Raw genomic sequence first — 14,882 nt, 5'->3', positions numbered from 1 at the left:
ATTTCGCAGTGCTCAGCTCATTTTCTCCACTCGCTTGGCTCAGCTCCAGGCTTCAAATACCTTTCCCTCGTACTGGGAAGAGGGTTTGGGTGAAATGGCAGGGCTCTGGGCTGCATGGCGGAGGCAGATGGAGAATCCTTGGCCTTGAATGAAAGTGTACTCCACAAAGAGGAAAGTTTCAAGGTTTTGATAAAAAAGCAATCTCAGAAAGGGCCATTTAGAAATGGTGTGTGTGTGAGAGAGAGAGAGAGAGAGAGAGAGAGAGAGAGAGAGATTGAGATTAGATTGATTGAGAGGTATCAGAATCCTGTTAATAAATGAGGAATCTTGAAAAACTGGTAGGTACAAATTGAAATCATTATTTCACCCAAGTCGAAGGAGGCAGAGCAAGAAGCCGGTTGAGGCCAAGATAAGTATCAGGGATTACCAATTTTCCAGAGGGTCCTTGTGCTTTGAGATCCTGAGTGGGAAGGAGCTTAAGATACAGAGACTGATAGGTCTGCCACTTAGGTGGACAGCAGGAGCTGATGCAAACCGCCCAAAGCAGGACTTGTGATTTTTCTCCTGCAATGTTCCTTTTCTCATCAATTCCATCTAGTAAATGGCTCCACCACTCACCTGGTTGTTTAAGTCAAGCTTCTAGTCATTATCCTGAGTTCCCCTTGTTCCATACATGTCACCTCCTAGCCATCAACAAATCCTGATGATCTGCCTTCAAAATACACCCTACTGACTTCTCACCACCTCCTCAGCTGTTAGTTAGTGTGAGCCACCATCATCTGTCTCCTGGACTAATGCAACAGCCTCCTCACTGGTCTACTTGCTTCAGTTTTTGCTGCCAGGACTGCCATGCATGGATGTTCAGGTTGTATACTACACAAGGGCACCGTAGGTATGGATGTGCCATTTTTATCACAGAAACATCCTAACTTACATAAGTGTATGTGCATCCTGCTCTTCTTGGCTCCAAGTCTGAGAACAGAGGAAGAGAGCTTGTCCCTCCATAAACGTGTACGGGTGCACATGGTCTTGTATAGACTCTGGAGAGCGCGTGCGCGCGTGCACACACACACACACACACACACACACACACGTGCACACATTCAGTGACACACATAAGTGGGTGCCGTCGCACCCAAGCCCTGGGTGTTCCCTGAGATCATTTCTCTCATTCACCCCCCATTGCTCCCACCCACAGCCATCTCAGCTGGTTGGGGGACAGTGGTGGAACAGTGGGGTGCAAAGTGCTATTGGTTGTACACATATTCCAGTGAGAAGAAACGCCTAAGGGAGAAGAATGTGGGCGCTCTGGCACACCCCCCAGGGCAGGACTCAAAGTTGTTTAGGCTGTACATTAAAAGACTAACCTATTTTTGCTTGTTTTGTTTTTAACTTGAGGAAGGGGCATCTTTTTGTAATGCACACAAAGCCCTTGTATCAGATAATGATACAGCCCTGCCCCCAACAATACCAATGCCATACGATGGTCAGCAAGAACCTTAACAAACGTTTTTGAGTGTATTGATCTTTTTCTGGAAACCTTTCATTTATTTCCCAGTGTTCTGAAGACCAAGGCAAAACTCCTTACCTGGCCCACAGTTCTCAAATGATCGGGCCCGTGCCTTCCTTTGCTCGTGCCCCGCTTCCAACCCTAGCCACGCTGACTTTCACTCTCTGGAGCACCCAAACTCTTTCCTGTCTCTTTCGCTGTATTTTTTGTGTATCCATAACCCGCATCCCTTTCTAGAGCATTAACTCTATTAAGCAGCGACTGTGTCTTGTTCACTATTGTATTTTCATCACTTAGCACTGTGCCTGCCATATCATAGGTGGTCAATAAATATTTGTCGACTGCATAAATAAATGAACGGGGGAAATGAGCAAATTCGACCCACTTGAAGGGCTCCAAGATGAACCTCAGCTCAACCCCATCTCCAGTGTACTTTCAGATCCTCCGGTGAATTGAGATGGCTAGAAAATGCAGCAGGTTTTACATCAGAAAGCTGCTAAACCGGTTTGGCAAGGAGGGATAGTAGTCCTCATAGCCAGCAGTTACTGAATTAGTAGCCTTTAGCAGTAAGGTGGCTGCTCTCAGCACCTTGCTCGGTTAATCGCCACAGTAGCCTTACGTGGTATAGCCTAGTATTATTCCGGTTCCACGATGAGCAAACTTAGACCCAGGAGATTCGGTAACTTGGATTTCAACACAGGCAGTTGGACTAGCATCTCTCTGCTGTCCTGCTGAAGAATGACAATACTCATTTCCTCTGGGTTCTTCTTTGAAGTGCCCTGGGAGCGTGCCCCCTGTGTACTCGCGTTGTCTTCAACACAGCACTGGGAAGCAGGTAGGAGGGAAGCGGGTAGGAGAGGGGCGCTTGCTGTGTTGGCGGCAGCAGCGAGCACAGATCTAGTTAGCGTCCCCGTGGGGGAAGGAGCACGCTTTGGTGATTGACAATATAAATTAAAAAGCGGAGATATTTTGTATTTCCTTGATATTGAATTCTGTAAAACCATCAAATCCTAAGCCAGCCTCATCAAACTAAAAGGGAGTTGCAGTCGCAAAGCAAATTTAACACCTCTTCCAATTTTTCTGACACACAGCAGCGTGCTTCCACTGAGGTGAGAATGGCATTAGCTTGACGCTCTTCCACAGCGCTGAAACCTCAGCTGCTCCAGCAGAGATCGCACCCTCTGCCCCACTCCCTGGAAGAGAAATTGACAAGGGGGAAAAAGTAACTGACGAGGCAGGCTTTGCAGCCCTGGCCGCAAGTAAAGTGAATGCAAAATAAAGCAAGAGAGGCAAAAGGCAGAGTAATCCTCATCGTCAGGATGTTGGCATGCTAGTGGACATAATAGCAATGATTTTTTTTTTCTTTAACCCACATTTTGGAGCCACTTTAACAAAAGCTGACTGTTTAAAACACAATTTGAAGTTTGTCCCTTCAGCCTCAGAGCCTGAATCATAAATTTGTGGGCTACACTTGGGGCTTTCCCTATGTTGTTTTATCAGAATCCTAAAACCAAAGAAAGGACCTAACAGCATTTTGTTCAACCCACTTACTTACTTTATAAACCGAGAGACTGAGGCCACGAGAAGGGTCTCTGAGAAGGGTCTCTTGCTTTTATTTTCACCAAGCGTCTGTCACTACTCTGTGTGTGTGTGTGTGTGTGTGTGTGTGTGTGTGTGTGTGTTAGATTGGCCTCAGGAGCTGTTAAGGGGAGAGACAGAATGACCTGCATTGTCAAGGAGAAAGGGTGAAGAAAAATGTTAGAATCGATACAGTGTTTGATAAATAGCTAGTCATTTGTCACATAAATATATACACATTGCAAACAACACCCCTCTCTGTGGCAGAAACAGAGGGCTTGTTCTCAACAGAGGGAGGGCCTCAGCTGAGGAGGCTAAATGGGGGTCATTCATCCCTCCAGCCCCCTTCTGCCGTGGCCAAGATTGGTCCAATCCACCACCTAGGTTTTCTGTGGGCTCTCAAAGACAGGGCCCTCGGCAGAGACCTTCAAACGCGGCTCACTCGTGGCTGGTGGCATTTAACCTCTGTGGGAGGGATGGGGCCTTTTTCTTTCATCATGGAATCCATTATTTTTTCTTTGAAGCACAGTGCACAGCTTTTTACAAATTGCATGACAAAAATAGAAATGCAGTCAGTTCTCAGCATAGTGCCGTGGAGAAGGTTCAGGGCAAGCTGTCCCTCAGGCGGTGTGTATACAGAGCGCACGCCTTTCAGAACTGGATAGTAAATCCTGTAGGGAGGGAGGCAGGAAGCCAGCCACGTCTTCCTCTCCTGCCTCAAAGCAGGGTAGACTTGAAACGGGGTAAAGCTGGGGACTCTGGTAGACCCTGCCTGAGGGAAAGTGCTACAACTTGGCTGTGAGCCTGCTGTGAGGCCTTGGAATCTGTCACTTCCCGTCTTTGGGTCTCAGGTTTTTTAATCTGCCTCTTCTGCCTCATGGGATAGCTGGAAGGTACAAATGTGGAGAAAACACACACATTTGTTTTGGAAAGCAGTTAAAACTCCATATAAATGCAAAAAGATTATTGTTTTAGGGACTCTTAGCCTCTTGGCCTCATGGTTCGGCCATCTTGGTATACGACCTGGAATTTGAATTGGTATAGAACACTCCAAGATGGGTCCAAGGTTTCTGGAATGACAGAAGAGGGGGTGGGAAGAGTCAGTAATGATAGGAACTGACGAACCCCTCATGAAACACAGCCCTGCCACTTCCTTAACCTCCCCGTGTATGCCTTTCAGTAGTTTTATGGAGCCTCTCTGAGCCTCAGTTTCCTCATCTATAAAGTGGAATTGTTGTGAGGATATAAGTGAAGTAATAAATGGAAAGTTCTGGGGCACCTCAGTGGCTCAGTCGGTTAAGTGTCCAACTCTTCCTTTGAGCTCAGGTCATGATCTCACGAACTGTCCCCCAACCAGCTGAGATGGCTGTGGGTGGGAACAATGGGGGGTGAATGAGAGAAACGATCTCAGGGAACACCCAGGGCTTGGGTGCGACGGCACCCACTTATGTATGTCACTGAATGTGTGTGTGTGTGTGTGTGTGTGTGTGCACGCTCTCCAGAGTCTGTACAAGACCATGTGCACCAGTACCTGCGCGCGCTCTCTCTCTCCCTCTCCCAAAATAAAATAAAGATTTAAAAAAATAAAATAAATGGAGGACCACCTGGGTAGCACAGTCGGTTAAGCGTCCAACCCTTGATCTCGGCTCAGGTCATGATGTCACAGTTTGTGCGTTCAAGCCCCACATCAGGCTCTTGGCTGATGGCATGGAGCCTGCTTGCGATTCTGTCTCTCCTTCTCTGCCCCTCCCCCAGTTGTGTGTGCTCACTCGTGCTCTCTCTCTCTCTTTCTCAAAATAAATAAATAAACTTAAAATAAATGGAAACCTGTGCTGCTGGGCAGCACTAGTATGAATTAAACTTTTGAGGATTATTGTTATTATGGACATTGATGTTATTTTCTTCTGTGTGCTGAAGAGAACTGTGATTCCTTCATGCCAGTGCATGGCTAGTCCTTGGTAAAATATATATATTTCTGGGCCTCATCCCAAAGAAATCCTGATTCTACAGGTTTGGAATGGAACGCAAGTACATGCATTGAACAAGGGCCCCAAGGGATTCTGATGTGGGGCCGGATTTGGGAACCATTGTTCTAGAGCAGTGTTTTTCAACTTGCCAATTATTACCTACTGCACAGGAAATCAATTTAATGGGTAGTGACTTGCATTAAAAAACAAACAAAAAAGAATGGAATAGGAAAAAACCCAGCGTGCACTGTATACAATAAGGGTACGTATTGCTTCATGAAATGGTTGTTGTATACTTACATATATAATGCAGTAATATATGCATGTCAAATGTATTTCGTGCTATAGGTCATGGTAAAAAAATGCTTGAAACCCACTAGAGAATATTATTTTCCATTTGGAGATACTAGTGTCCAGAGAAATAATCTGTCAAGTCCCAGCACAGACAAGAAGAAATGACCAGCAAGAGAATGGAGGAAGATACATTTCTCTTTTCTCCCCATCCATCCTGTGCTACTCTTGGGTCAACAGAGTTGGGTGTCCTGTCATTAGACTGCATTTTAATACCACGTAATGTCCCTGGCCTGAGATGTAAGGGCAAGTTAGTGTATTGCTACAGGTATCAGGCTAATTGCATTGACCCCATTAGGCAGAAAATGTATCTGGGTTTATTGGGGGTATTCAGTTCCTCTTGGCCAGTGAGCGCTTTTGTACACATACTTCGCTCTTTTCCTTCTCCCAGACTTTGATATTTATTTTAGCTTTTGAGCCTCTTTTGTTGCCTTTGCAAAATCCAGTAATAAACGTGACACTGTTCCAATGCACATCAACCCGCATCCGTGTCTTTTGACTCTCCACTTGGTATGTTGAGGATATTAGCACTTCTAAACCTTTCACCCACAGGCTCCGTCTGAGGGATGCAGTCACTCCTGGGCTCCAGCCCATTGTGGTCCTATAGCGAAGAAGTCAACTTGTCAGCACGGCTTTCTCAGACCATCGTCTGGAAACCATAGGCTTCTGCCTACTCCCACGCCCCTACCACTACTCCTTCAGAACCCCCATCTCCTTTATGTTTTACCCATAGTGCTTATCACAACCTAACGTACGATATTGTAAAAAAATAAATGCATGAGAAAAATAGCCCCATGGGTCCAGATTCTTTTCAGAAAGAATTGGAAATCAAATGTGAAATCTTCCAAAAAAATTTTTATTTTAATATTTATTAATTTTTGAGAGACAGAGTGTGAGCAGGGGAGGGGCAGAGAGAGAGGGAGACGCAGAATCTGAAGCCGATTCCAGGCTCTGAGCTGTCAGCACAGAGCCCGATGTGGGGCTCGAACTCACAAACCACGAGATCATGACCTGAGGCAAAGTCAGACGCTCAACCGACTGAGCTGCCCAGCCTCTTGCAAATTTTTACATGTTGCTAGATCTTCTGATTTTTCTGAAAAGCCTGGAAATTCAAACATTGTTGCAAAACCTTCAGAGGTTTAAATGACGGTTACTGGATCAAAAAACATTAAACACATTTAGGCCAAAGGAATATGTCTGTGGCCCAGATTAGGTCCGTGGATCTCCGGTTTGTGACCTCTGTCATAGATTGGTGAACCGACCATTGGGCTGTATGAAGCCCTGAAGATTGTTATTTTCTATTGAGGAAGGGCAGGTCAGGTTAGGTACTTCCCCCCAGAGTCACACACTAGCTTGTGGCAGAACTGGACCTTGAGCCCAGCTTTCTTGCCTCCTACTGCTCTCTCTTATTCATCCCACTGCCTGCTAGGCTGTGTCCCTTCTACTGAGGGTTGAGCTAATCTGCCCTGTTCAGTCCCCAGTGCTCTCCTCACAAAGGATGTAAAGAGAGTCATCACCACCCATCTGATAAGCCCCAGGCACTTCTTACCACAGAGTGTATGAATTTACCTGCCTTCCCAATCTCAAGCGTGGATATTGCCTCTTGGTGTTCTTTATTGCTTTTGCTCTGGTGATAGAATCAAGACAAGGTCTTTACAGGAGTGTTATTAGCATTGCGCCCAGCCAGCAATGCTTTGGGGTAGAATCAGTGTGGTCTAGTGCCAAGAATCTGGGGCTCAGAGTCCAGAGGGTGGGGCTCAGCATGCCCTGAGACAACTTACTTAACCTCCCGGGCCCTCAGTCTCTTTCACGGTAAAACTGAGAGGAATAAAATTTGCTTTTCTTATCTCTCAAGGCTGCTGTGAGGTTAAACCGAGACAATATGTATGAGCACTCTTTGAAAAGAGAACATTTTACAGCGGTGAGTGCACAGCATCATCAGGAAATCGTCAGAATAATTACTGAGCACCTACTATGCACAAGCCAGTGCACCATTCATCCAGGGTACACCAAGGACATGAAGACCTAGCTACCTTCCCTGAGTTACAGTCTAGCTGAGACAAAGGGACACATGTGAGCGGAAAGAGAGCCAGCCAGCACTGCAAAGCCAGTGGTGATGGGGCCTGAATGAAATGTTCAGACTGTACAACGAGAGACACTATGGTGGACAGGGCAGATAATGGAATGGTCCGCATGGAGTGGAGGGTTCGAGTAGTGCCTGGCAGAAGATCTCCTCTCCAGCTTCTCCAACATGGCTGGAAGACAGAAGCATGCCTTTCATGAAACCAAATCACAGCCCAAGTGGGACAGTGGGCGTGGGTCCTAACACGACGGGAGGGCCTTGTATTGTAAAATGGTCCTAACACCTCACAGGGCTGTTCTGAGCATTCAGGGTGGTGATGTGTTTTATGTATGTATGCATTTGATTTATTTTATTAAAAAGGTTTGTAACTTTATTTATTTTGAGAGAGAGACAGTGGGTGGGGCAGAGAGAGAGGGAGAGAGAGAGAATCCCAAGCAGGTTAACCTCTGCACTGTTAGCACGGAGCCCGATGTGGGGTTTGAACTCATGGACCGTGAGATCATGACCTGCGCCGAAACCAAGAGTCAGATGCTTAACTGACTGAGCCACCCAGGCGCCCCTCCGCCAAATTTATTAATGTTTATTTTTGAGAGAAAGCGAGCGAGTGGCCCCCCGCGGGGGGGGGGGGGTGGGGGGGGGGGGGGGGGGGGGACAGAGGATCCAAAGGGGGCTCTGCACTCACAGCAGAGAGCTTGATGTGGGGCTCAAGCCCACGAACTGGGAGATCATGACCTGAGCCAAAGTCAAACACTTGACTGACTGGGCCACCCAGATGTCCCAAGGTGGCGATATGTTTTAAACATTTAGCATCGTCCGTGACGCAAGATGAGTACTGAAGACGTGTTAGCGGCCATTAGCTTCATCATCTGTTTTCATCTTCCAGGGAAGTCAGGGCGCTTGGGAGCCTGCCCGATACTAGTTGCAGTACCTTGGGCAAGTCAGATCACCTCCCTGTTTCTCACTTTCCCGGGCTGTCCTATGGGAACGGTCCTAGTGCCAACTGAAGAGGGCTGCCCTGAGGACTGACTGAATGAGTCCAAGCAAAGTGCTCATCACAGCGCCTGGCACAGGGTAAGCACACGATACATGCCAGCTGCTGCACCTCCTATGGGCTGGTGATCGTCCACGTGATAAGACTGCATCACAAAAGGCTGGGAAACATAAAACCGTGAAAGCACCCCCAAATCGTACTACTAAGACACAAGTCCTTGTTATTACTTGGAGATCCAGGTCTGAAAGCTGAAATTTTTCCTGTTGAGAAAACCAAGACTGAAGAGAAATGGCAGGGATTTGGGATGCAGTGGTCACTGAGGGAACCATTTCCTGAGCACCTCGTCTGTGCTAGCCAGTGCAGGCAGGACCTCACGGGGTTGATCTTTGCATCTACCCCTGAAGGAGGTGAGGGAGCCAGCCATGCATGTATATCAGGGAGGAGCAGTCCGGGCAGAGAGAACAGGAAGACCAAAGTTCCTGATTTAGGAGCATGCCTGGCATTTACGAAACAGCCAGGACGGACGCCTGGGTGGCTCAGTCGGTTGAGCGTCCGTCCAACTCTTGATTTCGGCTCAGGTCATGGTCCCAGGGTTGTGGGACCAAGCCCAGAGTTGGGCTCTGCATTGAGCGTGGAGCCTTCTGAGGATTCTCCCCCTCTCTCTCTCTCTCTCTCTCCTTCTGCCCCTTCCCCCGCTCATGTTCTCTTTAAAAAATAAAAAAATGAAATGAAATAATGAAATGAAATGAAATGAAATGAAATGAAATGAAATGAAATAATGAAATAAAATATAGCTGGGAAGCCCTGTAGCAGGAATGGAGCGAACAAGGAGAAGGGTAATAGGATAGGAGGTCAGAGAAGTCACAGGGGCCGCTGGTTTAGGGCTTTGTGGGCCTTTGTGATGATTCCCATCTTACAGGGGGTGAGATGGAAAGCCGAAGATCTTGTCCAGGGAGGGACAGGATCTGACTTACGTCAGCCGTTTGGCCCTCCTAGAAGCAATGGGTTTTGCCCACCAAAGGCCTTGAATGATAATAAGCAAGAGACGGTAAACTGTTAGCTCGGATTACGTGGTGGGTCAACTGAAACCCCCAGATCTTTTTTGAATCGTTTGTTTGTTTTTACGCGAGCTGCTGCCTCACAGAATGGACTCTTAAACTTTTAATTGAGGATGTTTACTTTATCTTACAAATTTTACCTTTCTTTTTTTTTTTTAAATTTTAGCTCACTGTTCCAGCCCATCTGAGCTCACTTTGAACCTCAGTTCTGTTCTTCAACGTATTTGAGATCCCTGCGAGCCTCAGGTTGTCTTCAGACGTGGTAAGTGTATTTTCTGTGTCATCTAAGTTACTAATAAAACTGGGAAAGCCTCGTGGCCTTTGGAGACTCGTTGGTTGTCACCTATGCTTTGGTTAAAATTCTTCCATCAATTGCCGATCCCTTTGACTTACTTGTGTTATAATCTGGTTAAGAAAGACATCGTTGTCTTATATTAGTGCATTCACGAGAAAGTTACAGGAGATCATTTCAGACGCTTTGCTGAATCCAAGATATGTTGTCCTTATAAAAGGCAGGATGGATAAAGGTTGATGGCACCTTTGGGTGTGTAAAATGGAAACTATTATGGTTTCTTTTCAACTCTAAAAGTAGCATTGGCTTGTTGCACAGGTAAATGGCATACCAAAGTGTGTGAATTAAAAAATGAAAGTCCCTCCGTAATTCTTTGTGCCAACACCCTACCAGATAACTGTGGTTAACGATTTTGTGCAGATGTGAACACAGATCTGTGATTGAACTGGGGTCATACTATAGAGAATGTTGCGGGACCGGCTTTTTTTCACTTAACAATCTTTTGGAAACATCTTTCTTTGTCAGAACCTATAGTTTGACTTCATCCTTTTGGACGACAACCTAGCGTTCTGTTCTGGGGATGCGTCTCAATTTATCTCATCAGTCCCACATGGATGGACATTTACATCATTGACAAATTTTTGCCATCATAAGGAGTGTTGCATGGTGAACATTCTTTGCTGGCTTTCAGTGTTGTGTTGGGTGCTGGTTTCTGGATCCTCTGGATGCCATGTCCCTTTTGGATCTTGTTGTCAATGTTCTAAATTCCAAAGGCTACTTTCTACCAAAGAAAGAACTAAACGGGGTCCTGCCAACTCCCTACTCGTCATGGTTTGAGTTTGAAAATCTATATCTTGTCTGCCCTTGGAGTGGGGGTAAAACTGTTGGCGCTCTCAGAGACCTTCGGAGGACCGAGGCACCCCAAGACCAAATGCTGAGTGACAGACAGTCTCGAAGGGAGGCTCAGCCTCTGGCTGGCACAGGCGAGGTGGTTAAGAGCAAAAAGGGGAAGGAGAACTGCCTTGCCATTGAGGCATTGTTGCCCATCGGACACCCTCAGCTCTGGAAAGTAGGGCCACTTACTGAACCTCAATAAGCCCCTCCTTTCTCATCTTGACACCTTTCTTCCTCCATGGGGTCTCCCTTCATGCACGTGTGTACCTCCTACCTACTCTGAATTTCTAGAACACTTTAAGAGTGTGGGATTGAGAGTCAATGCTGTGTTTGAATATCAAAGCTATACCTGCCTGGCTCTGTGATCTTGGATGGGTCACTTATCCTTGCTGGGCCTAGTTATCCTCATCTGTGGAATGAAGGTATACCTATATAAGATACTTCAGAACGCCAAACCCAATGCCTGGGCTGATACGAAGCACTTCATGTTAGGTGCTATCACCATCGTCATCACCATTATGGCTGATCATATTACCTACTCCACAGAGTTGTGAAGATTCAATGAGAATATATGTAAAACACCCAACTCAGGGCTCAGTATAAATTGAGTGCTAAATAAATGATAGCAGTTATTGATTGTATTTATATCTCCCTTCGGATACTTACCTCATTATGTCTTATGTTACTTCTATTTGTGATCATGTCTTGATCTCTTCCTCTAATTTGTAAGTTCCCACGAGAGCGAAGGTCTCTTTCTGTCTCTTCCCTCTCTCTTCTCCTCTACCCAGAAAGCATAAAAGACCCAGTGCTGAGGATTAGTAGTGGGGCGCTTTAAAATTTACATGACTGAACATTGCCATCACTTATTCTAAGCCCCTCTGTCAGGGTATTGTTTTATGGTTACAAAGCATCTCTCCTATTAACTGATCGACAGAGCCTTTCCCCTAGGGCGGGTCATGGCATACATGTTCCAACCACTGACCCGCTGATCACAGAATTACCAATGTGTAGTATCTTAGCTTTGGCAAGTTTTCCAGAACACAGTGGCCTTGGGTGTGTGTTCATCTGAGCAGATTGGATTCGCGTAGCCCTCTCAGGCTTCTGCTCTCCAGACGGAAAAGAATCTTAGGCACCCGTCTAGTCCAGGCCACCACCAAGTTCCCTTTAGACTACCACAATGTAGTCTTCTAGGTTGTTTCCGCATTTTCACCCACGCCCTCCACCCAGCAGCAAGAGCAGTCTTTAGAAAATAGTCAGTTAGGGGCACCTGGGTGGCTCGGTTGGTGAAGCGTCTGACTCTGGATTTTGGCTCAGGTCATGATCTCACCACTAGTTAGTTCGAACCCCCGCATCGGGCTCTACACTGACAACTCAGAGCCTGCTTGGTATTCTGTCTCCCTCTCTCTCTCTCTGCCCCTCCCAAGCTTGCTCTCTATATCTCTCTCAAAATAAATAAAAATAAACTTTAAAAAAAAAAGAAAATAGGAAATTAGATCACATCATTCACCTCCTCAAAACCTTTCAATGCTCCAGTCCTCATGTAGACTCAAGTCCAGTCTTTCCAAGGTCAACAAGGCCCTGCATAATCTGGCCCCTGCATATCTCCAAACTCATGTTGTTTCACTCTTCCCCTTGCCCGCTCTGCATCACCGACATTGGTCTATCTGTTGTGAGAATACACCAAGCTTATTCCTGCTTCGGTGCTTTTGTTCTCTTTCTGCCTGCCACCAGGAATTGGATCCCACCCATACCCCAACTTTCCCATGCTTCCCTTTGTCTTTCAAGTTTCAACTTAGATGATACCATCTCAGAATGGTATCATTCATTTAGGCCTTCCACGTATACCCTATGTCAAGTAGCTTCCCATTGGTTCATGTGCCCCCTTGTTGATCTCCATTGCATTGGTTCTCAGTCCCTCACCTCACCTTAAGAATCACCCAGAGAGGGGTGCCTAGACTTAGGCCGACGTCAGCTCAGGTCATGATCTCGTGGTTCATGGGTTCGAGTCCCGCGTCGGGCTCTGTGCCTCGGAGCCTGGAGCCTGCTTCAGATTCTGTGCCTCCCACTCTCTCTTCCCTCCCTTGCTTGCACTCTCTCTCTTTCTCTCTCAAAAATAATTAAACATAAAAAAAATTGCCCTGAGAATATGAAAGAAATGGCCGGGCCCCTTCCAGACCAAGGAAATCAGAATCTCCCAAGATGAGGCCCAGGTCATCCGTATTATTAAATGTTCCCCTGGTAATTCTAATGTGTAGGCAAGGTTGGCAGCTTCCATCGTAATGTATCAGTTCTTTTATTTTCTTCTTAGTACTTATCACAAGATGTGTAATTACTTTCATTCATTCATTTGAAAAGTATTTATTGAGCTCCTACTGTGTGCCCGGCTCCACTCAAAACACAGGGATTAAAATAGTAAACACAAAAAACACAAATTCTAACCTTTATGAAACTTCCATTCTAGTGAGGAAGACAAACAATAAATAAGATCAGCAAATATACATAGTTATATAGCTTTATGTATACATACATATGTATATAGCTTTATATATATATATGTGTGTAGATACGTATATACATATGTTTGTGTGTATATACATATATACATATATGTGTGTAGATACGTATATACATATGTATGTGTGTATATACGTATATACATATGTGTATGTGTGTATATACGTATATACATATGTGTATATACGTATACACACACACACACACACACACACACATATATATATAGTATTGTGTGCTAAATGTTTGTATTATCCCCTGCAAATTCATATGCTGAAAACTTAACCTCCAATGTGATAATATTTGAAGATGGGGCCTTTGAGAGGTAATTAGGGTTAGATGAGCTCATAAGGGTAGGACCCTGGTCTGATGAGATTAATTCCCCTATAAGAAGAGAGACCAGAGAGAGTTGTTCTCTTCCCCATTCCACCCCTTGACATGCACACACGCACACACACACACACACACACGAAGAGGCCATGTGAGCGTACAGCAAGATGGCATCCATCTGCAAGACAAGAGAAGGACCTGAGAATGAAACCCACCTTTCTGATAACTTGACCTTGGACTTCCCAACCTCCAGAACTGTGAGAAATAAATTTCTGTTGTTTCGGCCAGCCAGTCTATGGTATTTTGTTATGGCAGCCTGAGCAGACTAAGACATAATTATGTGTTCGATTATGATAAGTGCTAAGGAGGAAAAATAAAGCATAAAATGGAAATGTGATTTTTTGGAGGGGAGGGAGAAAAGTTTTTGACAGAGCGGCTTAAAAAGGTGAATCTTGAGTAAATATCTGAAAGAAGTGAGAGATCTAGCTCTGTAGCTCTCTGAATATAGAGCATTCAAGGCACAGAAGAGTAAGTACAAAGGCCCTGAGGCTGGATTATACCTGGTGTGTTTGAGGAACAGCAAGGGGGCCAGTATGGCTGAAGAGTTGAGAACAAGGGGCAGAGTGCATAGGAGATAAATTCAGAGAAGTAATAGAAGGAAGCAGATAATGTTGGAACCTTAGAGATCATTGCGAGAGGTTTGGTGTTTACTCTGGGTAAGAGGGGTTATCCCCGGAGGACTTCTAGTAGAGAGTAGCATGATCTGACTTAGATTTTAATAGGCTAACTCTACTTGCCATAGAGAGCTCAAGGAGGAAAAGGGTGGTGGCAGCTAAACCAGCGAGGAGGCCGCTGCGATAACCAGGATGAGAGACAATGGTAGCTTGGAGAAGGGTGGTAGAAATGGCAGCACCATGAGAACCCCTGAGAAATGGTCAAAATCTGCATGTATTTTGAGAGTTAGGGTGTGCAGGGCTTGCTGACAGACTGTGTGCTGGGCATGGGACACAGTGCACAGTCAAGGAAGACACCATGGTGTTGGCTTGAGCATGCAGAAGAATGGGCTTAGTTTTGAACTTGATCAACTTGAAGTGCTTGTTAGACCTTCAACTGGAGATGTCAAGTAGAGAGGTAGATGTACAATCCTGGAATTTATAGGTCCTGCCGGGAGATAGAACTTTGGAAGCCACGCGATTGGATGAAACCACTTAGAGGGTAAGCTGAGGGTAGAAAAGAAAAGAAGCCCAGAAGCCTGAGACCTCAAACACTCCAAAGTTTGGAGGTTGAGTCGAGGAGCAGGAAGCAAAAGGGACT

General features: G+C 45.7%; 1 protein-coding gene across 4 annotated transcripts in view; it reads left to right on the top strand.

Moving 5' to 3' along the window:
* The window catches only part of PAK3 (p21 (RAC1) activated kinase 3), a 252,325-nt gene that overhangs the window by 35,514 nt on the left and 201,929 nt on the right, over positions 1-14,882 (top strand). For 3 of the 4 annotated variants that reach the window (XM_040468414.1, XM_040468412.1, XM_040468407.1), the window contains exon 2: positions 9,705-9,800. The gene's annotated coding sequence lies outside the window, so the exon portion shown is untranslated. Of the gene's footprint in view, positions 1-8,372; positions 8,561-9,704; positions 9,801-14,882 lie in introns of all 4 variants that reach the window. The other variant, XM_040468408.1, reaches the window with a different exon arrangement.

This window comes from Herpailurus yagouaroundi, unplaced genomic scaffold (assembly GCF_014898765.1).
Source record: "Herpailurus yagouaroundi ecotype Mexico unplaced genomic scaffold, PumYag 67700, whole genome shotgun sequence".
Classification (NCBI taxonomy): domain Eukaryota; kingdom Metazoa; phylum Chordata; class Mammalia; order Carnivora; family Felidae; genus Herpailurus; species Herpailurus yagouaroundi.
This window is presented reverse-complemented; position numbering and strand designations above follow the sequence as displayed.